This window comes from Oratosquilla oratoria, chromosome 6 (genome assembly GCF_046742065.1).
Source record: "Oratosquilla oratoria isolate Oo_2021 chromosome 6, ASM4674206v1, whole genome shotgun sequence".
Lineage (NCBI taxonomy): Eukaryota > Metazoa > Arthropoda > Malacostraca > Stomatopoda > Squillidae > Oratosquilla > Oratosquilla oratoria.
In genome coordinates, this window is record NC_134782.1 from 80,587,479 (window position 1) to 80,611,145 (window position 23,667).

Consider the following 23,667-nt stretch of genomic DNA (forward strand, 5'->3'; position numbering starts at 1 on the left):
GTCTATGAAGGGTGTATAGTCTGAGTCTGTGGGGAAGTCTTTCTTACGTCGAATGGTGCGTCGGTCGTCAGGGTGAGATGTAAGATGGCTCGTCTGTGCAAAATGACGTATGAGTGCGTTTGCTTGTTGTCTGTTTGAGGGTAGATTATCTGTTGTTGTGATTATTGCTGCGTGAGAGCGTGTAGTGTTAGTGTTGGATAGTGTGATGCTGTTGAGTGTTTTGTACAATTTGCTGGTGTTTGTTTTGTGATCAATCAGCAGCAACCACCCCTGGCCATCAGCATTACAACACTTGTAGAATACAGGTCTGCATTCATATAGCCCTCCAAAGAATTGACATTACTCAAACTTACCTACCGATGGTAAAGTCCAGTCCATTATGCACCACACATTGGGAGATTCATTTGAGGACCTAGCCAACATCACTACGATTTATTTTACCCAGCTCTTCGAACTACTTCCTGAAATAAAGAAAACACGATGTACATAAATGAATCTCAACCAGTTAAGGAGTTCAACAATCCCAGCTTCCGACAGCCTTGTGGCAGGTAAGCACAGTTCCCAGGATCCACAACAGTGGGTTCTGCCATTGCTGACTCTGTTGCAATCCTGGGGTTCACAATAGAACTTCATCATTTAGGTCAACAGCTCAACTGTGCAGCACAATCCCTTTAAATTATATATCTACCACACCTTTTCCATTCTCAAACACCTACACTTCCCTGTTCAGATGTTTAAACAGCAACACAACATGCATTCAAAGAGGTGGTCAACCTTGACAACACACTACTGTGGCCGAGGGTACAAGTCTCTTGTAAGACACCTGGACCTGAGCAAGACTGATCGTCACTCCCCCATCCCCAGCTTCATCCAAACATTGGACATACAACCTTGAAGAAAGCTTCACCAGTATTACCAAACAAGAGATTGGTTGGCAAGACTATTCACCCACAACAGGGTCCAACAACCAAACTAGGCTCATCCTTACTGGTCCACGTGACAAATCACCTAACCTTCATCCACTGCAGATGTGAACAACCCCTCATGCATACCTGATAGGCTCATCATAAGCGACATTACCATCCCCTACATTCAGGCAGAGCTAACTATACCTTTGTCCCCCACCCACCACCCTGGTTCAGCAGCAACAACGCGGTACATCCACAGCAAGGCTGCTTCAACTGGCAACATCCCCTCCATCTCATCATGCAGCACATAAAGACAGGGATCCCCTCAGGCTGTGTCAAAACATTCAAATATTTCCTACTCAACCCCCCCCTCCTCCCATCCAAGTTTCAACTATACACAGCCATTCTCCACTCACCCCTATCTCCTGCCTCTCCCTTCCTTGCCCCCATTTACCTCATCCTCCATCATCCCCAGAAGTTCACTCCATCCACAGCTTTCTACACCCATTCTTTCCACATGTCCAAACCATCCCAATACTTACATCATCCCTATCTGCTCTTCCAACCCCACTTTCCTCACCTCCAAGTAATCTTCTTCAAATCCTGGACAATTTTATCTTGGGGGTCTTCAGGTGTGCAGAAGATGGGCCAAGGAAAGAAATCCACTCAATCTGAACTTCAAACCAACAATGCTGATGTTCGATTACTGCAATTAAGAAAACTTTCAGTAAAAAAATATCACTAACAAGTACTAGTTTTCTACAACCAATTTAGCAGATACCTATATATTTCTACATTTCTTTCAGAATAGGTCTGTGGTAAAAATCATCATTACAAATATATACAGGTAGTCATCGACTTATGACCGAGTTCGGTTCCGACAGACAGGTCGTAAGTCGATCTGGACGCAAATCGGACTTTATATATATACAGTATATATTACCCTTTAAATATTATTTTTGTTACTGTATACATGTATATTCTATATTATATTTAGCATACTGAAATAATCTTAGCATCTTTGAACTATGTTGTATAGTATTTTTTAAAAATTTTTTTTTTTATTTTTATCTGATTTTCTTTGAGAAACGTAGCATACAGAAAAAAATCCTATAAAAGTTGTCCTATGATATTTAATACTGAATTTTTTAACATAATTATTATTCTATCATCAGACTTTCTTTAGGAAATGTATGCATACTAAATAAAATCTTATCTTTGAGCTACGTTGTTTAATATTCATTATTCTTTTTATAATTGTCGTTAGGAAACGTAGCCTAGGCCTACGCATACTGAATAAAGTCCTGTCATCTTTGACCTACTAATACTTTTTTGTTGGTTAAATTAAAATCATTGTACTGTATAATTTACATCTTATTAATTGCAAAACATTAAAAATACTAAATGCAAGGCAAAATTAAGAGAAAAAAATTATTTCAAAACACATTCTTTTCGTTTACATACTGTACCTAAATTATTGTTATTGACAACAGACTTGTCTTAAACATAGTTTACTGTTACATTTTATTAATTGCAAAACATTAAAATACATAATGCATGGCAAAATTAGGAAAAAAAAATTTAAAAATAATCTTTTCGTTAACTTACAGTACCGAAAATAAACCAAAACATAAAAATACAAAATGCTGTACCGAACATATTGTTATCGACAACAGACTAGGCATAAAAAAGTTTTACTGTTACATTTTATTAATTGCAAAACATATTAAAATATAAAATCCAAGGCAAAATTGAGATCCTCTCTTAGTCTTTTAAAATTAGTGACACTGTAGAATGTGATAACTGAAGTTCACGTGCTATCACATTAACTTTCTTCCCTCCTTCATAATGTTTTATCACTTTCATTTTCGTGTCAAGATCAATAACCTTTCTTTGTTTCTTGGCAGGCTTGGAAATATCGAAAGATAATTTTCTTTTAGACATCTTCATGGGGGTTTGAAGCACAAAAAAAAATTAAAGATATAATCCTTGTCATGAATGAAGTCAGAAATACCACATGCTCCTGAATGAGAGGGAAGCTGACGCTGCCGGTAACCTGCCAAAACTATTGTATTCGCGTTGTGCAAAGTAATTGTACTGCACTGCCAGGATTAACATTGCAATTCTATTACTCTATTAAATGTTAAATATTATTGCACTATCTTGTGGTCGTAAAGTCGATCAGTCGTAAGTCGCATAGGTCATAAGTTGACGACTACCTGTATATATATTTACACACATATAACATTTTCAACTGTCGAATGTTATCAGATACAGCAGGCCACATTTAAAGCAACTTGATGGATGCCAACTTGTATCCTCAGCCCCTCACTATGTTCAGTCCTAGAAAAATAAGGAAACATTCAGCCCCATCTTTGGCTATCAAATTGTATGCTTAGTATTTCCACTCAGAGATCTTGGTGGTTATACATCGTCATACAACTGTCAAGAGTAGCAAATACAGTGTCATCTTTTTCAAAAAATCATTTTTGATTCCAATAACTTTGTGCCCTACCATAACGGGTTTGATGCTGGTGTGCTAATCCATCTTCATCCGAAATTAGTGTCCACACATTTAGTGTATCACCCATACAATTAAAATTTTTTTTTGCATCATTAACAGCCACTATCTGCAAGGTTTTAGGCAAATTATACCAATATTGAAAACCAGTCCTGCTATACATTCACATTTAACTTGTTCATTGTTATCTACTTTCTCAAAATAAAACATTAGTGATAGCACATCTTTACTGCAGTTCAAATACCAACCATCCATTGATTGAAGTCTGGTCAAAATCAAACTTGTCCAAAAAGAGATGGTTCAACAGCTGAGAGAAAAAAATAAGTCAATTCCAAAAGGAAGGGAAGTATATGAACCTTTATGAAAGCTGTCAGATTATAAATGGTTAATCATTATTCTCTCATTTAAGAGGTGTCTAGATTCTCATCATGATCATCAATACTTGACACTTTTTTTCAATTAATACCTACCTCAATTGTCTGGGGTATTGGCTGCTTGTTATTGTGGCAAAGTAGCATGCAGTTGATACTTTAGGGTCTATATGGGGCGCCCCTATGGACCAGAGTCACACATCATTTTGTCTATGATAGAGGAAAACTCTGTTCATAGAGAAATGATGACACTTTTATACTACGACTGTCCCTCCGTTATGCTGTCCCCCAACCCCTTGTTGCTGTCCTGCACCATTTCTCTGAGTATTCTTTTTCGGTGATGAGGGGGAATTCCCTGTGGTGGGGGAAAAGAATACTGCCACCAAGTAATTCCACTTGGATCGTAAGAGGCAAGAAGAAAGGGACGGGGATTGGGACTAGGCATCCTTCTCCTTGTAGCCCCACAGGGGACATTCCTAAACAAAAAAGAGAAGGCATAAGAGGGTCTGGAAGTTCTCGGACCAGCACCCTAAGGTTTGGGTCTTTTAATGTGCTTAGATGTGGTACAGTTGAGTGTAATAGGGAAGAGATTGGTAGTTTATTTGTTAGAAGAAAGATGGATGTGTTGGCTTTGAGTGAAACTAAGTTGAAAGGGAAGGGTGAGTGTAAGTTTGGAAGTGTAAGTGGGAGGTTATCAGGAGTGAAGAAAGGGCGAAGGAAGAAAGGGGTGGCTATTCTAGAAGTGAAGAGATAGGTAAACGGGTAGTGGAGTGGAAGGAGGTTTCCTCATGGATAATGTGGATGAAGGTGAAACTGGGGAAGGAGATGTGGGTCTTTGTAAGTGCATATGGGCCTGGCAGTGAGAAGAGTGTAGAAGAAAGGGAGGCCTTTTGGATAGATCTAAATGAGTGCATAGAGGATTTAGGAAGAAATGTCAATGTAATAGTACTGGGAGACCTTAATGCTAGGGTAGGAAATGGGAGTGGTTGGAAAATGTGGAGTTCCAGGAAAGAATCGTAGTGGAGAGTTGATGGTGGAAATGTGTCTAGAAAGAGAGTTGATGATAGCAAATACAGTGTTTCGGGAAAAAAGTCAAGCATAAGTACACATGGGAGAGGGTGGTGGATGGAAGGGTGGTAGATAGAGCGCTAATGGATTATGTAGTGGTAAATAGGATTATGATAAGAAGAGTTAAGGATGTACATGTGCTAAGGGGAGAGGATGGGGGAATATCAGATCATTTTTTGGTGGAAGGTATGTTGAGAGTGGAGGATAGATGGAGAAAGAGGAAAGGGACAAAAGGTAAGGAGGTTCTTAGAGTGAACTCTTTGAATGGAAAGGAAAAGGAGAAGGAGTACGGAAAGAAGCTGAAGGAGGAGTGGGAGGGAGTAAAGGATAGAGTAGAGCTGGGTGTGGAGGAGGAATGGGGATGGTTCAAGGAGGGAGTCATAAAGTGTGCAAGGATGGTGTGTGGAACAAGAAGGACAGGGGGAAATAGAAGAAAGGGTAGTGAATGGTGGGATGAGGAAACAAAGAAGGTTGTAGAGGAGATGAAGCGAGCTTTCACAGATTGGTTACAAAATTGGACGAAGGAGTCATATGAGAGTTACAAAGAAAAGAAAAAAGAAGTAAAGATGTGAAATGGGGTAAGAGTATGACAGAAAATTTTGAAAGTAATAAAATGATGTTTTGGAAAGAAATTAGGAGAGGAAGAGGAGGCGAATCAAGTAGAGAAGAAAAGGTAAAAGGTGCAGATGGAGAGATGATAATGGAAGAGAAGGCAGTAAGGGGAAGATGGGCAGAATATTTTAGGGAGTTGCTAAATGTGAAGGAGGATAGGGAAGGAAAGATAGCTGCAGTGGGAAATGCGAAGAAAATGAGAGTGATGAGTGAGGAGAATGGAGGAGAAATAAGGAAGGATGAGGTGAAGGCAGTTGTTAAGATGATGAAAGTAGGTAAGGCACCTGGTCTGGATGGATGCCATGCAGAATGTCTGAAAAAGGGAGGTACAGTGATGGTGGACTGGATGGTAAGGTTATTTAATGTTTGCTAGAGAAAGGTTAGAGTGCCGGAGGACTGGAGGAGTGCCTGTATAGTTCCACTTTACAAGGGAAAAGGGGACAAGTGTGAATGTAGTAGTTTCAGAGGGATTAGCTTGTTAAGTGTAGTTGGGAAGGCTTATGGGAGGATCTTGATTGAGAGGATTAGGAGAAGAACAGAGGGAGTAATTGGTGAGGAACAGTGTGGATTTAGGACAGGTAGAGGTTGTGTAGATCAGATTTTTGTGGTAAGACAGATATGTGAGAAAGCTATAGGAAAAGGTAAGGATGTTTTTTGGGCTTTTATGGATCTGGAAAAGGCTTATCATGGGGTAGACAGAAAGGCACTGTGGGAGGTATGCAGATATACGGGATAGGAGGAAAGCTTCTGGAAGCTGTCAAGAGTTTTTATGAGAATAGTAGAGCTTGTGTCAGGATTAGAAATGGAGAGAGTGAGTGGTTCGAGGTAAAGGTGGGACTTCGTTAAGGATGCGTTATGTCACCCTGGCTGTTCAACTTATACATGGATGGGGTGGTGCGAGAGGTAAATGCAAGGGTAGTGGGTCAGGGATTGGAGATGGTTAAAGAAAATGGAGAAAAGTGGGAGGTGAGCCAGCTGTTGTTTGCGGACGACACTGCACTTGTGGCAGGATCGGAGGAGGGATTGAGGAAGTTGGTGGCAGAGTTTGGGAGAGTATGTGATAGAAGAAAGTTAAGATAAATGTGGGTAAAATTAAGGTGATGAGATGTACAAGGGGTGAAAGTGGCAGCAGACTGGAAGTAAGTATTAAGGGAGAGCGACTGGAGGAAGTGGATAGTTTTAGATACGTGGGTGCAAATGTGGCAGGAAAAGGTGGAGTGAAGGTGGAGGTAGAATGTAGATTGAGAGAAGCGAGTAAATGCCTTGGTGGATTAAAAAGTGTAATGAGGAATAGACATTTGGGAATGGATGCTAAGAGGAGACTGTATGAAGGAGTGATTGTGCCAACAGCACTGTATGGGGCAGAAACATGGAACATAAGAGAAGAAGAGAGAAGGAGTTTGAATGTGTTTGAGATGAGGTGTCTGAGAAGTATGATGGAGGTTACTAGGCTAGATAGAGTGAGAAATGAGGAGGTGAGGAGGAGAACAGGGGTGGAAAAGGAGCTGGGAGATAGGTTTGATGAAAGAATATTAGGATGGTTTGGACACATGGAAAGAATGAGTGAAGAAAGACTAGTAAAAGAGGTATGGAAGGCAGATGTGGAGGGAGTGAACATGAGGGGATGTCCTAGGATGAGGTGGATGGATGGGGTGAAGGGGGCTTTGGGGAAGAGGGGAATGTCTGTTGAGGAAGGACGGGAGAGGACAGAAGACAGGGGTGAATGGAGAATGGTTGTATATGGATGATGTTGTGATTGCATGAGGTGGAATGGGCAGGGGGGGGTGAGGTAGTGTGTGTGAGCAAAATTTGACGCAGCCCGAAGGGATTTCTCCCCGGCCTTCTACTTTTATGCAATGGGGGGACGGAGAAGGGGGTGTCGCCGATTTAACGAAGCGGCCTTGCTGTGGATGTGCTGTGTCTTGTGACACTGCTTCTGACCCAGGGCAGTGGACAAGGTGCAGGGATGACCCGTCATCCAGGAGGTGCTCAGATGTGAGGGAGGGTGGAGGGGTGTGGAGTGTATTCAGGGATGGAATGGGTGGAAATGATTTTATAATGATTTTATGCCTTTCCCTTTTTGGCTACCTCCCTTGTAAGGGGGAAAAAGCCTTGGTATATGTATGTACCTACCTCAATTGTGAGGACTTGCCCAGACAACTACCAGCACACTTCCACCTGAAAATTGGTAAAATCAAACTTGTAAGGCACCATCGCTACAGTTCTCCTGTCTGTTCTTGATTATGACATTCAGTCAAATGCCTCCATCCACAACAAATGACATGCGGGTAAGCTTGTCTCAGGTCTCGTCATCTAAGTCATCATTTACTTACTGTAGGTCATTATCCCAAAATAAGTTATTTTGCCTTCATCTTTTCAAAGAAAAGAGAGAGGGAGGGAGGGGTGGTGAATGGGAGTTGAGTGGGTGTGGATGAAATGGGTAGGAGAGGGATTATGCCTACCTCCTTTTATGGGGGGAAATGCCCTTTGTATCTTTCCAAAAATTTATCCCTGCAACAATAACAAATCTTACCTGTATTTGTGTCCCAAATCCAGTATCTTTGGCATCTTCACTTGTGCATGGACCTGTCAACAATTTAAAAAACTTTACTCCATGCAAACAAATTCATAACCGAAAAATTATTACAACATTCAGTCAAATGCCTCCGTCCACACCAAACGACATGCGGGTATGCTTGTCTTAGGTCTCGTCATCTAACTCATCATTTACTATTTGGTTATTATCCCAACATTATTCTGCCTTGATTTTAAAAACCAAAGACTACAACTAAAATAGCAAACAACTAACCAGCATTTGCATCCCTAAGAGGCAAATCCAGCATCTGCTGAGCAGCTTCATTAATACATGGCTGGACCTGTCAACAATTAAATAACTTTACTTTTATGCCAACCAATGTATTACTGAAAAATTACCAAATGTAGTTTTCAGTAACGAGGAATTGTGTCCACAAGAGTTGTTGAGACAGGGATAACAATCATCATTTGAGAATCATTTTTTGCAAATATGGTAAAAAACTTTCATCAGTGTGGCTACATGCCAGCATGAACTGTAGAGAAATTTCATCTCAATGTCCACTGCACTTGGTAAACAACACAAGTAATTTCAAGTGATCACTTCCAACAGGAATCCCTGCAATCAAGAAGTAATGTAACAACAATTGCCAACAATGACAATGTTTTAACTGAGAGCATAATCAGACAACACATTGACCTTCATGGGATTAACCTCCGGTGGAAACCGCGAATGTGATACAAGACATTTTCATCATGAACCTCATGAAAATACCATCCCATACATAATGCCTCACCTGAGCAATCTTTCAATCCTGTAAATGAGCCAGCACACAACTGCAGCAATCCCTGCAATCAAGAAGTAATGTAACAACAATTGCCAACAATGACAACATTTTAACTGACAGCATAATCAGACAACACATTGACCTTCATGGGATAAACCTCCGGTGGAAACCGCGAATGTGATACAACATATTTTCATCATGAAGCTCATGAAAACAACATCCCATATATAATGCCTCACCTGAGCAATCGTCCTGTAATCGAGTCTGCACAAAATACTGCAGTATGACAAATTCCACAGGCCAGTCTTCCAACATACCTGCAATCAGCAAATGATGTGATGTAGAATTACAATATTTTAATCAATTGTAAGAGGGAACAATGGGGGGCGGGGTCGCCAATTAAATGAAACTGCCTTGCTGTGCATGTGATGCATCTTGCTGCATTGCCTCTGACCCAGGGCAGTGGGAGAAATACAGGGAGGATCCATAACCCAGAAGGAGCCACAAAAAGAGGGGGAGGGAGAATGAGAATATAGGGATGAAATGGGTGCAAGTGGATTTATGCCTTTGACTTTCGCTACCTCCCATGTAAGGTACATACAAGAATGTACAAGGTCAATAGGCAGAATTCCACTCCCACCCATTTTATCCCCATCCACTCCACTCCCATTCACCATAAACAATGCTGTAAGACAGCACATCAACAGCAAGGCTGTTTCATTTACTCTGCAACACCCCCCCCCACCACTGTCCCCTCATGCCCTATGGGCTGCATCAAAACACCATTCACATTTAACCACTCCAATGCATCACATAATCCACACCTCCACTCAAAGGATAAATTTTCTGCAGAACCTACAATGCAATACAAATAGCTTTCAAGCATCTTATCAATATATCAATCCAGTCTTCACCTAAATTCTAAGCAATCCATCAAGACATTAAGCCACATCAAGTGCAACATGGAAGGCAAAATCACGACCTTGGTGCATCCCCACATCCATCCGAGACCATTCAATCTGTCCATTACTAATCCTCGCATTTACTAGTTATTAATCCTCAATTCTATACAAAATCAATACCAATACATTGTCCATTCCTTTCATTGCTTCCACCGACATTTCTCCATGCAGTTCTCAAGTTTGCTTCCAACTACCACAGACCAACTCTCTTACAGCATTCCACTTTCACACAAACTTACCTTTTGGCCATGGTTGTCCAAGATGAGCAAAATGGAAACAAATCCACTTCACTTTGATCTCCAAGCCAAAAATATAAATGCAGAGACTGTTCTATCTCTGAAATTAAGAAAATGGTAATGTTAAAAAAAAAAAAAAAAAATTCTATAAATTACCAATCTTCAATGATCAAAATGTCAGATACCAATATTATTCCACACTTTTTTCAGAACAGGTCTGTGGTAAAAATCATTATTACAAAAACTTGCATTAACTTTTACACACACCCTTTCCTATCCCCCCCCCCCCAATTGCTAACTATTCTCCCTTGTAAACATTCAATTGCACGCCTTACCACCAATAAGTCAACACATTTCCCATTTTCTTTGTGCAGGGGAACTACATCCATTACTCCACACTTCTCTACCCGAAGTACAAGTCCTCACCACCCATTACACAACTACACCCTTCCTCAGACACCCAACTGACAACTTCCCAGCTTTCAATGCTCTCTCTCCTCTCCCACCTTCTCCAATCCTACCCTCCTTTCCTACCAACTACTGCCACTAAACCACCTTATCCCCTTCTAAATCTAAGAACCCCACAATACTCTATCCATCTCTCTTCACCGTCATACCTGTCCAACAGCATCCTTTACCTTCTCTCAACCCAACTTACCCCTGTTCATTCTTCCCTCCTTTCCAAAAACAATTCAAATTCCTCACCAATCGCCCACCCTACTTCATTCTCAGCCTCCCTGTCCTCTAGTTTCACTTCCCTCATCTGTACATTTTGTAGGTTATCTTAGTTCTACTCTGCCATCAAACTTAATCCCACCAACTGCTCCCTCCCACTTTCAACCCATTTTAGTGTACTGTACTATCTTGAAACGTACCCATTCTTCGTCTAGCTTCTCTTATCCTTCACAACTTCCCATATTTCTCTTGTGGTTTGTCTGGTATTTTTCCCTTAGTTGCTCACCAGCACTCTTTTGTTTCTCCAAGCAACCTGAAACAAACCAATGACAAATTGAGGCCACAGTACTAATACCTCACATAATACATTATGTAATCTTGTCAGAATCCTTTTGACTTACTCTCAGTGAAATCAAGGATTTCAATTATCATCATTATTAGAGATGCAATAAAATTAAACCACAGCACAAGTACAAACCTTATTGCAAACTGAAGATTCACCACATTCTGAAAGGAAAAAATATGCTAGTGAAATTTGAGTGCAACTTTGGTATAAAAAGCAAATGCAACCTACACACATCATGTAACTATTACAATTTAGGATTTGTTCAGTGGTATCAATAGGTGTGGGTCAACAATGGCCCACAAGGACCTAAGAGTCACTTCCCTGCTATCTTCAACTTCTTCAGACTTGTCCCAAGACCTCATCAATTTGTTCTGCATTTCTTCTACCTTTGAATGCAAGAGCTGACAGGTATCAAGAGGCCTCCTCCAATTAGCGACTAATGTAACACGCTTCTCTATAGTAATCAATGGAGGTACCAAGGATCCACTGCCAGCTGCTTTGGGACTGCACAACCAACAAATTGTGGGATAATGAACTGAACGGTTTTGGGAGATCTGGAAGATTTATGAAACTCTTTATTTACTCATGAGCTATTATGTGAGGAGGGGAAAGGGTGGTGGATGAAAGCGGGTATGCGCCTTTGATTTGGCTACCTCCCTTATGTGGGGGGGAAAAAATATTGGCAGCGAGATTTCTATTCCATGCCTCAAGACTATTTCAAGTAAAGTTAGTGGATTCTAGTATACTTGTATTGTGTAAACTACAGATTGCTTCCCATTCTCATCACTCCAAACCTGCAGATTTCATTCTGTTAAAACTTTTACACATCCACTTCCACAATCTTACTAAATGCTAAACTTGGACTATATGCTTGGCATCATATGGTCAGACATATGCTTGTCAATACTCTCCTTATTTAAGATCAAATTGGCTCAATATTCCACAACCTTCACATATGCATAACTTGCACCAAAGGTACTTTCCCTCTTTAGAAGTATGGGCGATGTGTTAAGCACCATTTAACTATTCTTACAGATAAATTTATCCTGCTACCATCACTACTTGGGTTTAAGACAATGCATCAAAAGGGCAACTCCACAGCAAAACCCTCCTCACCCACTTTATTCTTGCTGGCCAGTTCCCTGTGGAACTCGACACTCCTAGCATCTCCCAACTACAACCATTCTTACAACCTTATCTTACATCAACTAGTACATGATGATGCTGACGTTAGCATAACAAGGTGCAAGCATACAAGGATGCAAGAATCCTCTTTATATTTGTAGTTGTTGTTGTTGTCGTTCCCTAGACTGTCTGTCCGAGCAGTCCCGTCTCCCCAAGGAAGGCCACAGCCGAGACTGGGTTTTCCCACAAATCCTTTATAGAGTGTATGTTGTGTTGTTTGCGTGCATGATTGTGTATAATGCAGTCTTCCATTATGTGTTGTATGGTATGGGGTGAAGTGTTACATCCTGGGCAGCTGTTCACAACACGGTCGTCCAGCCTCCTCTGGTAGCTTTGAAGTGCTGGGTGGTGACCGCATCGCAGTCTGGCCAAGTGGACTCTGTCCTTACGTGGGAGAGAGGATTCAGAAGGGTGGATATCAGGGGGTCTGGCATGCAGCAGTGTGTTGTCTTTCAGTGTGTTAATGGAGCGGTGAGTGATATGATTATGAATATGTTTCCGGAGGCTGGTATTTGGTGGTTGTGGAGGAAGAGAAGAGAGTATCTTTGTGTAATAAAGGTCTTTGGGTGTAGTTTTAATGTTTCTTGGTGTGTGTGGGTGTTCTGCTATGTAGTGTAACGGGTGTGATGTGTTTGTGGTGGCTGCAGCAAGTGTTTGTGTGCCTCTCATGTCGAGGTGTTCCTTGACTTTGAGGACTTTTGTTTCATGGTGTAAATGGTCTGTAGGTGATGTATTTGTGCAGCCTGTAATTGTTTTTAGGGCTTTGTTTTGTATGATTTGAAGGGTGTTGTGGTGTGTCTCACTGAGATTAGGAGCCCATGCAGGACTCGCATAATTCATCATTGAGCGTATACATTGTTTGTATATTGTTATATTAGTTTCTTTGTTTTGTCCAAATGTTGTTCCAGTGATTGACTTAAGTGCGTTAAGTCTAGGTGTGCATTTGTTTTTTATGTTTGTGAGGTGTTGTTTGAAAGACATGGATGTATCGTATGTTACACCAAGAATTTTCGGTGTGTTTGTGTGTGGTATTAGAGTGTTGTTGATGTAGAGATGAGGTATGTATTTGTGTTCTTTTGTCCAGTTGGTGAGAAGTGTTGCTGTAGATTTGGTTGGAGCTATTTTGAGTCTGTTTGTGATGAACCATGTGTTGAGTGTGTCAAGGTAAGGCTGGATTATTTCTGCAGCTTTGTCTGTGTTACGATGTGTGCATGTGATTGTTATGTCGTCTGCGTAAGAAGAGATTTGTATTTCTGAGGTGTCTGGCGTGGGTAAGTCATGCATGTATAGATTAAATAATGTGGGGGATAGAACTGAGCCCTGCGGTACTCCGTTCTTAATGTTTCTGATGTGCGATGATTGGCCATTATATGACACATGAGCATTCCTGCCTGCCAGATAATTGGCCAGCCATCTTTTGGTGTTATTGTGCATGTCTGTGTTATATATTTTATTTGTTAGGTTGTGGCGGGGGATAGCATCAAAAGCTTTACTAATGTCCAATGTTATAAGAAGTGTTCTGTGGTGGGGCCTATCTGAATTGATGCCATCAAAAATTCTTTGTGTGAGGTTTGTCAGAAGAGTGTTTGTGGAGTGTAGTGGCCTAAAACCGTGTTGTGAGTCAGCAAGGGGAATATATGGTGTGACAAGTTTAAGTATTAGGCGTTCAATGACTTTAGAGGGGGTGCAGAGAAGTGTGATTGGGCGGTGCGATGATGGGATTGTTGGGTCTTTGTTCGGTTTTGGGATGGTGATTATTTTACCATGCTTCCAGATGTCGGGTATAGTGTTGTGTGAATAGCTGTAGTTTGCAATGTTTGTGAGTGCGTGTATACCTTGTGGTCCAATGTGTTTTAGGTGGATGTTGCTTATGTTATCAGGGCCACAGGCAGATGAGTGCTTGAGACTATGCATTATGAGTTTTGTCTGACTGTCTATGAAGGGTGTATAGTCTGAGTCTGTGGGAAAGTCTTTCTTACGTCGAATGGTGCGTCGGTCGTCAGGGTGAGATGTAAGATGGCTCGTCTGTGCAAAATGACGTATGAGTGCGTTTGCTTGTTGTCTGTTTGAGGGTAGATTATCTGTTGTTGTGATTATTGCTGCGTGAGAGCGTGTAGTGTTAGTGTTGGATAGTGTGATGCTGTTGAGTGTTTTGTACAATTTGCTGGTGTTTGTTTTGTGATCAAGTGTATTGATAAAGTTTATGGGGATCCCTCAGATACAACTATATTTGTAGTTGTATCTGAGGGATCCCCATATTCCATGAACAAGCTTGATCACATTTCCTGGGGTTATCAACATACAGGGTGAAAGAATGACTTATTACACCTTGTGGATGGAGGGCCATCCCTGTCCCCAAATCAGAAGCAATGCAGCAAGACTATCATTTCATCCATCAATGTCTCAATCTCAGGTCATGGTACATTTGATTTTGGTTGTCTAGAGCAGTGTTTCTCAACCAGGGTTCCCCAGAACCCTAAGGGTTCCGCAAGAACAAGCGAGATAAGCTAATGCACTTTTGATTTTTTTTTATTTAATTTCATATACGTAATGCAAAGGGGGCTTTGGGGAAGAGGGGAATATCTGTTGAGGAAGGACGGGAGAGGACAGAAGACGGGTGAATGGAGAATGGAATTTATTTTAAAGGCTACGCAAGGGTAAAAAGGTTGAGAAACACTGGTCTAGAGTATACTTCTCTTCCATGTCAAGGGACCAATAATCAGCAAATCTACATTTAGTATAAACACTGGGGTATGCTTACCTTGATGGCATTTGGGAGTCCCAGGTTCTATTCAGACCTGCAAAGATTTCAAATGTCAAATTTCCGAAACATTTGCAAATAAAATTTAGTTGAACACTTAACTCAGGTTAAAAATTAGCATCATGTTATCAGACATATGCTTGTCAATATTCTCATCATATAAAATTTGGATCCAGCATTTTCTAGCTGAACCATTTGAGACGCTATATTATGGCCCGTGTGCATGTGACTTGTATAGCAGGCATGTGTATGTGAAAGCCTATCTCAATCTGGAGAGAAGAGAATGTAAGCACAAGAGCAAGGAGAGAAGAAATGTCTGGGGAGAAAAAAGAGAGAAAAAAAAGCAGCACATAGCCTATCAAAAAGTTTCTGCACAAAAAGGAAGTAAAAATTAATATGCATCTCCTTAAGTGGGGGAATGGGTGATGAAGGGAGAACACATACATACCAACAGCTTTTTCCTCCTTACAAGGGAGGTAGCCAAAAACAAAGGCACAAAATCCACTCCCACCATGTTTGACAAGAATTATGTAAGAAAAAAAAAATTAACAATAGACTGAATAATTTGAAAACTTGCAATGCCACTACCATAGCTGTTGCTCATGTACAGTGGCGGCGCCAGGAATTTTTAGTTGGGGAGGCTAAGGGGGGGCTGAGCAAATTTTTGGGGGGGCTAATAGTAATATGATAATACACATATATTATCCTCATTTCAGAAGGGGAGGGGGTTAATGGTAGGGCTAGCACTGATGGCTGACAAATCTTTAGCCCTGGCAATTAAAAATTCCACGTAATAAAAATTATTTCAATGAGTGTTTTGAATTTTTAATTTACTCATTTCAGTTGGGGGGGCTAATGGGGGCCTGGCCACTTTTTTGGGGGGGAGGGGGCTAAAGCCCCCCCAAGCCCCCCCTTGGCGCCGCCACTGCTCATGTATCATTGTAAAACCCACTTCAGGTGGTATTTGTCCTCATTCCCAGACTTCTGTGGAATAAAATTTGTATTTCTATCCCTATTGCATTGGTGTGAAATGGTTTCTATGCCATCACAGCTAGAAGAGGAGGGGAGAGATGGCTAACAAAATGCAAGAAATACTGATGTTACAACTGACCTTGGGCCTAGGCAATAGCTTTGTAATGCAGATCAAAACTCACCTGCCACTAATAAAAGATTGTGACTATTAACCTTACATACCTCATTGTTGCAGCAACAGCAATGAGTGCATCAATCATTCCCATCTGCAAATGAAAAAGTTGAAATAAATTACAAGAAATTAATTACAATGGTCAATTCATAGTTTTACCCAACCAACGAATTTGATATGTGGCTTATCATGTGTTTTACACGATCTCCAAACAACTAAGAACTGCAATTTTACACACCCTGGTTTCCAAAAATCAACAAAACGTCCTTTACAAAATAGAGCATAGAATAACAGGATGAAAGGTGGTGGTGAGGGGCATTAGCCATTACGATTATAATAGTTTTCAGGTGGTGGAAATACTGATGAAACTGATGGGCTAGTCCATACAAAAAATGACTGACCCAACTACTCCACAACTAATTTCTAGTTTTTCAATGTCAACTTTGTGCATAACCTTCTATCAAACTAACCCATCTATGATGCACAAGTCCAGAGTTCATAGCCACAGGTGAGCACTTGTACCGTCGAATTGTAGAATTCGTCTGCTATTGTGGAAAACAAAAGCTACTGATGACGCTGTGTCGACAATTCGTAGAATATGTCGAATAAATGTAGACTTTTATTCTTCTTCTGTTTTCTAATGAATCTAATGAAAATTAATTCATAATGAAAATTAATATAGACTATTAAAGGCATTATTACTATTGATATGTATATAGACAATGAAAACGTAAAGATAATTGAGTTCTATGCGCATCAGTTCGAAGTGAACGGAATCTAATATTCATATATATATATTGTCCGTCTGCGACATTGGCTGCATGTTATTGTGGCAAAGTAGTATGCAGTTGATACTTTAGGGTCTATATGGGGCGCCCCTACGGACCAGAGTCACACATCATTTTGTCTATGATAGAGGAAAACTCTGTTCATAGAGAAATGATGACACTTTTATACTACGACTGTCCCTCCGTTATGCTGTCCCCCAACCCCTTGTTGCTGTCCTGTACCATTTCTCTGAGTATTCTATTTCTATAACGGGGTAATTCCCTGTGGTGGGGGAAAAGAATACTGCCAGCAAGTATTCCCACTTGGATCGTAAGAGGCGAGAAGAAAGGGACGGGGATTGGGACTAGGCATCCTTCTCCTTGTAGCCCCACAGGGGATATTCCTAAACAAAAAAGAGAAGGCATAAGAGGGTCTGGAAGTTCTCGGACCAGCACCCTAAGGTTTGGGTCTTTTAATGTGCGTGGATGTGGTACAGATGAGAGTAAAAGGGAAGAGATAGGTAGTATGTTTGTGAGAAGAAAGATGGATGTGTTGGCTTTGAGTGAAACTAAGTTGAAAGGGAAGGGTGAGTGTAAGTGGGAGGTTATCAGGAGTGAAGAGAGGGCGAGGGAGGGAAGGGGTGGCTATTCTAGTAAGTGAAGAGATAGGTAAATGGGTAGTGGAGTGGAAGGAGGTTTCCTCAAGGATAATGTGGTTGAAAATGAAACTGGGGAAGGAGATGTGGGTCTTTGTAAGTGCATATGGGCCTGGCAGTGAGAAGAGTGTAGAAGAAAGGGAGGCCTTTTGGATAGATCTAAATGAGTGCATAGAGGATTTAGGAAGAAATGTCAATGTAATAGTACTGGGAGACCTTAATGCTAGGGTAGGAAATGATCCAATTGATGGAGTGGTTGGGAAATGTGGAGTTCCAGGAAAGAATCGTAGTGGAGAGTTGATGGTGGAAATGTGTCTAGAAAGAGAGTTGATGATAGTAAATACAGTGTTTAGGAAAAAAGTAAAGCATAAGTAAACATGGTAGAAGGTGGTGGAGGGAAGGGTGGTAGACAGAGCGCTAATGGATTATGTAGTGGTAAATAGGATTATGATAGGAAGAGTTAAGGATGTACATGTGCTAAGGGGAGAGGGTGGGGGAATATCAGATCATTTTTTGGTGGAAGGTAAGTTGAGAGTGGAGGATAGATGGAGAAAGAGGAAAGGGACAAAAGGTAGGGAGATTCTTAGAGTGAACTCTTTGAATGGAAAGGAAAAGGAGAAGGAGTACGGAAAAAAGCTGAAGGAGGAGTGGGAGGGAGTAAAGGATAGAGTAGAGCTGGGTGTGGAGGAGGAATGGGGATGGTTCAAGGAGGGAGTCATAAAGTGTGCAAAGATGGTGTGTGGAACAAGAAGGACAGGGGGAAATAGAAGAAAGGGTAGTGAATGGTGGGATGAGGAAACAAAGAAGGTTGTAGAAGAGAAGAAGCGAGCTTACACAGATTGGTTACAAAATAGGACGAGGGAGACATATGAGAGGTACAAAGAAAAGAAAAGAGAAGTAAAGCAAAAGGTAAAGGTTGCAAAGAGGAGAGCAGATGTGAAATGGGGTAAGAGTATGACAGAAAATTTTGAAAGTAATAAAAAGATGTTTTGGAAAGAAATTAGGAGAGGAAGAGGAGGCGAATCAAGTAGAGAAGAAAAGGTAAAAGGTGCAGATGGAGAGATGATAATGGAAGAGAAGGCAGTAAGGGGAAGATGGGCAGAATATTTTAGGGAGTTGCTAAATGTGAAGGAGGATGGGGAAGGAAAGATAGCTGCAGTGGGAAATGCGAAGAAAATGAGAGTGATGAGTGAGGAGAATGGAGGAGAAATAAGGAAGGATGAGGTGAAGGCAGTTGTTAAGATGATGAAAGTAGGTAAGGCACCTGGTCTGGATGGATGCCATGCAGAATGTCTGAAAAAGGGAGGTACAGTGATGGTGGACTGGTTGGTGAGGTTATTTAATGTTTGCTGGAGAGAGGGTAGAGCCGGAGGACTGGAGGAGTGCCTCTATAGTTCCTCTTTACAAGGGAAAAGGGGACAAGTGTGAATGTAGTAGTTTCAGAGGGATTAGCTTGTTAAGTGTAGTTGGGAAGGCTTATGGGAGGATCTTGATTGAGAGGATTAGGAGAGGAACAGAAGGAGTAATTGGTGAGGAACAGTGTGGATTTAGGACAGGTAGAGGTTGTGTAGATCAGATCTTTGTGGTAAGACAGATATGTGAGAAAGCTATAGGAAAGGGGAAGGATGTTTTTTTGGCTTTTATGGATCTGAAAAAGGCTTATGATAGGGTAGACAGAGAGGCACTGTGGGAGGTTATGCAGATATACGGGATAGGAGGAAAGCTTCTGGGAGCTGTCAAGAGTTTTTATGAGAGTAGTAGAGCTTGTGTCAGGATTGGAAATGGAGAGAGTGAGTGGTTCGAGGTAAAGGTGGGACTTCGTCAAGGATGCGTTATGTCACCCTGGCTGTTCAACTTATACATGGATGGGGTGGTGCAAGAGGTACCTGCAAGGGTAGTGGGCAAGGGATTGGAGATGGTTAAAGAAAATGGAGAAAAGTGGGAGGTGAGCCAGCTGTTGTTTGCGGACGACACTGTGCTTGTGGCAGGATCGGAGGAGGGATTGAGGAAGTTGGTGGCAGAGTTTGGGAGAGTATGTGATAGAAGAAAGTTAAGATAAATGTGGGTAAAAGTAAGGTGATGAGATGTACAAGGGGTGAAAGTGGCAGTAGACTGGAAGTGAGCATTAAGGGAGAGCGACTGGAGGAAGTGGATAGTTTTAGATACTTGGGTGCAAATGTGGCGGGAAAAGGTGGAGTGAAGGTGGAGGTAGAATGTAGATTGAGAGAAGCAAGTAAATGCCTTGGTGGATTAAAGAGTGTAATGAGGAATAGACATTTGGGAATGGATGCTAAGAGGAGACTGTATGAAGGAGTGATTGTGCCAACAGCACTGTATGGGGCAGAAACGTGGAACATAAGAGAAGAAGAGAGAAGGAGTTTGAATGTGTTTGGGATGAGGTGTCTGAGAAGTATGATGGAGGTTACTAGGCTAGATAGAGTGAGAAATGAGGAGGTGAGGAGGAGAACAGGGGTGGAAAAGGAGCTGGGAGATAGGGTTGATGAAAGAATATTAGGATGGTTTGGACACATGGAAAGAATGAGTGAAGAGACTAGTAAAAGAGGTATGGAAGGCAGATGTGGAGGGAGTGAACATGAAGGGACGTCCTAGGATGAGGTGGATGGATGGGTTGAAGGGGGCTTTGGGGAAGAGGGGAATGTCTGTTGAGGAAGGATGAGAGAGGACAGAAGACAGGGGTGAATGGAGAATGGCTGTATATGGATGATGTTGTGATTCCATGAGGTGGAATGGGCGGGGGGGGGGTGAGCAAAATTTGACGCAGCCCGAAGGGATTTCTCCCCGTCCTCTCCTTTTATGCAATGGGGGGACGGAGAGGGGGGGTCGCCGATTTAATGAAGCGGCCTTGCTGTGGATGTGCTGTGTCTTGTGACACTGCTTCTGACCCAGGGCAGTGGACAAGGTGCAGGGATGACCCGTCATCCAGGAGGTGCTCAGATGAGAGGGAGGGTGGAAGGGTGTGGAGTGTATTCGGGGATGGAATGGGTGGAAATGATTTTATGCCTTTCCCTTTTTGGCTACCTCCCTTGTAAGGGGTTAAAAGAATTGGTATATGTATGTATGTATTTTGCCTGTATTTTTTGTATTTTTTTTTCAGATTTCAAGAATATAACAATTTATTGTAAGTGACATAGATGGCGTATTAAACATGACGTCATATTTTGGCGGGGTTTTGTTTTCTTCGTCACCATTCTCTACCATGGGTGTTATTACACCCACGTCCACTGACCAGGTAAGTCTTTGTTTTCATTTCAGTAATAACTCTACCTTTGTTGCATTAAAATATGTTCATTTTAGACGTAATCTCTATATTAGGTGGGTATTGTAGTTAATTATCATTTTTACGTAATTTTCAGATTGATATGGCTCCTAAGAGGGAATTTAGAGATGTCTGAATGGCTCACCCTGCTTTCTAACCATGGTTGTCTTCCGTAATAGAAGACCCTGAGAAAGCAAGCTGCGTATTCTGCAAGAGACAGTTTGGGGCCCATTTGACAGCCATATCAAGGCACAAGGAGACAAAGATGCATATCCTCAATGCGCAAAAATTCGAAGATCTACCCAAGCAAGAGACTTCATCTTCTCCTGTAGGGTTATATATAATTTCCTATTTACTTATCTATTTGATATGAATAGAGAGCAAATTTAAGGATAAATGTTAACTAAAAAATTATACATCTAATGAGTCAAAAATACGTGTATAACATAGTTGAAATCCTTTTCAGGTTGGTGCCAGCGTTGCTGTAGTTGTGGCTCTCCTGATGGCATTCATTGCAGAGCAAAATCTTTCATTATTCATCATTGACCATATGGTGGAGTTAATAAAAGTTTTGTTTCCTGACTCTGCAATTGCCCAGGGGATTCACATGCATAAGACAAAATGTACCGAGACCATGAAGTCACTGGCCAACGTCATCACAGAAGATCTCGTGAAGAAGCTGAGGATATACAAATTCTCAATCATAATAGATGAGACAACCGATGTCAGTTGCACCAAAACATGTGCTGTACTCGTAAGGTATTTTGACTTGACGAGCCACAAAATAAACACTTGTTTCTTCTCTCTGATCAACCTTTATAGCAGTAGTTCTGTGGGATCAACAGGGGAGAACTTATATGAAAAGTTAATGGAGACACTAGATAGTCATAACATCCCAAGGAGTAATTTTATTGGATTTGCAGCGGACGGTGCCTCAAACACAATGGGAGAAAATAACACTTTAACCAACCGCCTCAAAGATAGTTTGCCTGGCATAACAGTATTTCGCTGTATATGTCATTCCATCCACCTTGCAGCATCAGAGGCAGCTAAACAACTTCCTCGTAAATGTGAAGATCTGCTAAGAGATACATATTCCTTCTTTTCTCATAGTGCCAAAAGGAAGCACGAGTTAAAGATTTTTCAAAATTTTTGCAATGTCAAGCCACATAAGATCCTGCACCCCTATCAAACACGCTGGCTCTCATACCATGAAGCTGTAGCTCGCGTCTTGGAGCAGTGGCAACCTCTAAGGCTTTACTTCATCGAAAAAGAATCAGAACTAAAGTTACTTTCAATTCAAAATATAATTGAAAAGATGCGAGATCCCTCAGTGAAAATGTATCTTACATTCTTAAATTATATTCTTCCTAAATTTAAGAAAATAAATTTAATGTTTCAAAGTAATGAGCCAACTATTCACTTATTGCAAGAATCCATCACTGGACTACTCGGAAGTTTATTGAGACCCTTGGACCCTTGGACCCTTGGACCCGTGGACCCGTGGATCCGTGGACCCGAGGGCCCGTGGAGCTGTGGAGCCGTAGAGAAATGGAGCCGTGGAACCGTGGAGCCGTGGAGCCGTGGATCTCTGGAGAAGTTGAGTCGAGGAGCCATGGAGCCGTGGAGACGTGGAGCAGTGAAGCCGTGGAGCAGTGGAGCCATGGAGCCGTGGAGCAGTGGAGCCGTGGAGCCGTGGAGTTGTGGAGCCGTGGAACTATGGAGCCGTGGAGCCGTGGAGCAGTGAACCCGTGGACCCGTGGACCCGAGGACCCGTGGACCCGTGGACCCGTGGACCCGTGGACCCGTGGACCCGTGGACCCGTGGACCCGTGGACCCGTGGAGCTGTGGAGAAGTGGAGTCGTGGAGTCATGGAGTCATGGAGTCATATAGCCGTGGAGCCGTGTAGCCGTGGAGCCGTGTAGCCGTGTAGCCGTGGAGTAATGCAGTCGTGGAGCAGTGGAGCCGTGGAACCGCGGAACCCTGGAGCCGTGGAGCCGTAGAGCCGTGGATAAGTGGAACCGCGAAGCCGTGGAGAAGTGGAGTCGTGGAGCAGTGGACCCGGGGAGCCGTGGAGCCATTGAGCCATGGAACCGTGGAGCCGTGGAGCCGTGGAGCCGTGGAACCGTGGAGCCGTGGAACCGTGGAGCCGTGGAGAAGTGGAACCGTGGAGCCGTGGAGACGTGGAGCCGAGGACCTGTGGGGCCGTGGACCTGCGGACCCCTGCACCCGTGGAGCCGTGGAGCCGTGGAGCCGTGGAGCCGTGGAGCCGTGGAGCCTTGGACCCGTGGAGCCGTGGAGCCGTGGAGCCGTGGAGCCGTGGAGCCGTGGAGCCGTGGAGCCGTGGAGAAGTGAAGCCGTGGAGCCGTGGAGAAGTGGAGTCGTGGAGCAGTGGAGCCGTAGAACCGTGGAGAAGTGGAGCCGTGGAGTCGCGGAGTCGTGGAGCCGTGGAGCCGTGGAGCCGTGGAGCCGTGGAGCCGTGGAGCCGTGGAGGCGTGGAGCCTCGAACCTGTGGACCCGTAGAGCCGTGGAGCCGTGGACCCGTGGAGTCGTGGAGCCATGGAGCCGTGGAGAAGTGGAGTTGTTGAGCAGTGGAGCCGTGGACCCGTGGAGCCGTGGAGCCGTGGAGCCGTGGAGAAGTGGACTCGTGGAGCAGTGGAGCCGTTGACCCGTGGAGCAGTGGAGCCGTGGAGCCGTGGAGTCGTGGAGCCATGCAGCCGTGGAGCCGTGGAGTCGTGAGGCCGTGGAACCGTGGAGCGGTGGAGCCGTGGACCTGTGGAGCCGTGGACCCATGGAGAAGTGGAGCCGTGGAGAAGTGGATTCGTGGAGCAGTGGAGCCGTGGAGTCGTGGAACTGTG

The 23,667-nt window shown here is 42.7% G+C and overlaps 2 long non-coding RNA genes and 1 other non-coding gene across 3 annotated transcripts in view; all 3 read right to left on the reverse strand.

Moving 5' to 3' along the window:
• Window positions 1-3,157: 3,157 nt before the first annotated feature.
• LOC143026649 (uncharacterized) lies at window positions 3,158-3,726 on the reverse strand. The gene is made up of 3 exons (XR_012966515.1): window positions 3,678-3,726; window positions 3,424-3,538; window positions 3,158-3,251 (listed from the first exon to the last, which is right to left on the reverse strand). It is a non-coding gene; the product is annotated as an uncharacterized LOC143026649 (long non-coding RNA).
• Window positions 3,312-3,386, reverse strand: LOC143026685 (small nucleolar RNA SNORD24). Its single transcript, XR_012966530.1, has one exon. It is a non-coding gene; the product is annotated as a small nucleolar RNA SNORD24 (small nucleolar RNA).
• Window positions 3,727-8,287: 4,561 nt separating the features above from the next.
• The window catches only part of LOC143026651 (uncharacterized), a 286,616-nt gene continuing 271,236 nt past the window's right edge, over window positions 8,288-23,667 (reverse strand). The window contains exon 4 of the long non-coding RNA XR_012966516.1: window positions 8,288-8,356. This is a non-coding gene — a long non-coding RNA (uncharacterized LOC143026651). The remainder of the gene's footprint in view (window positions 8,357-23,667) is intronic.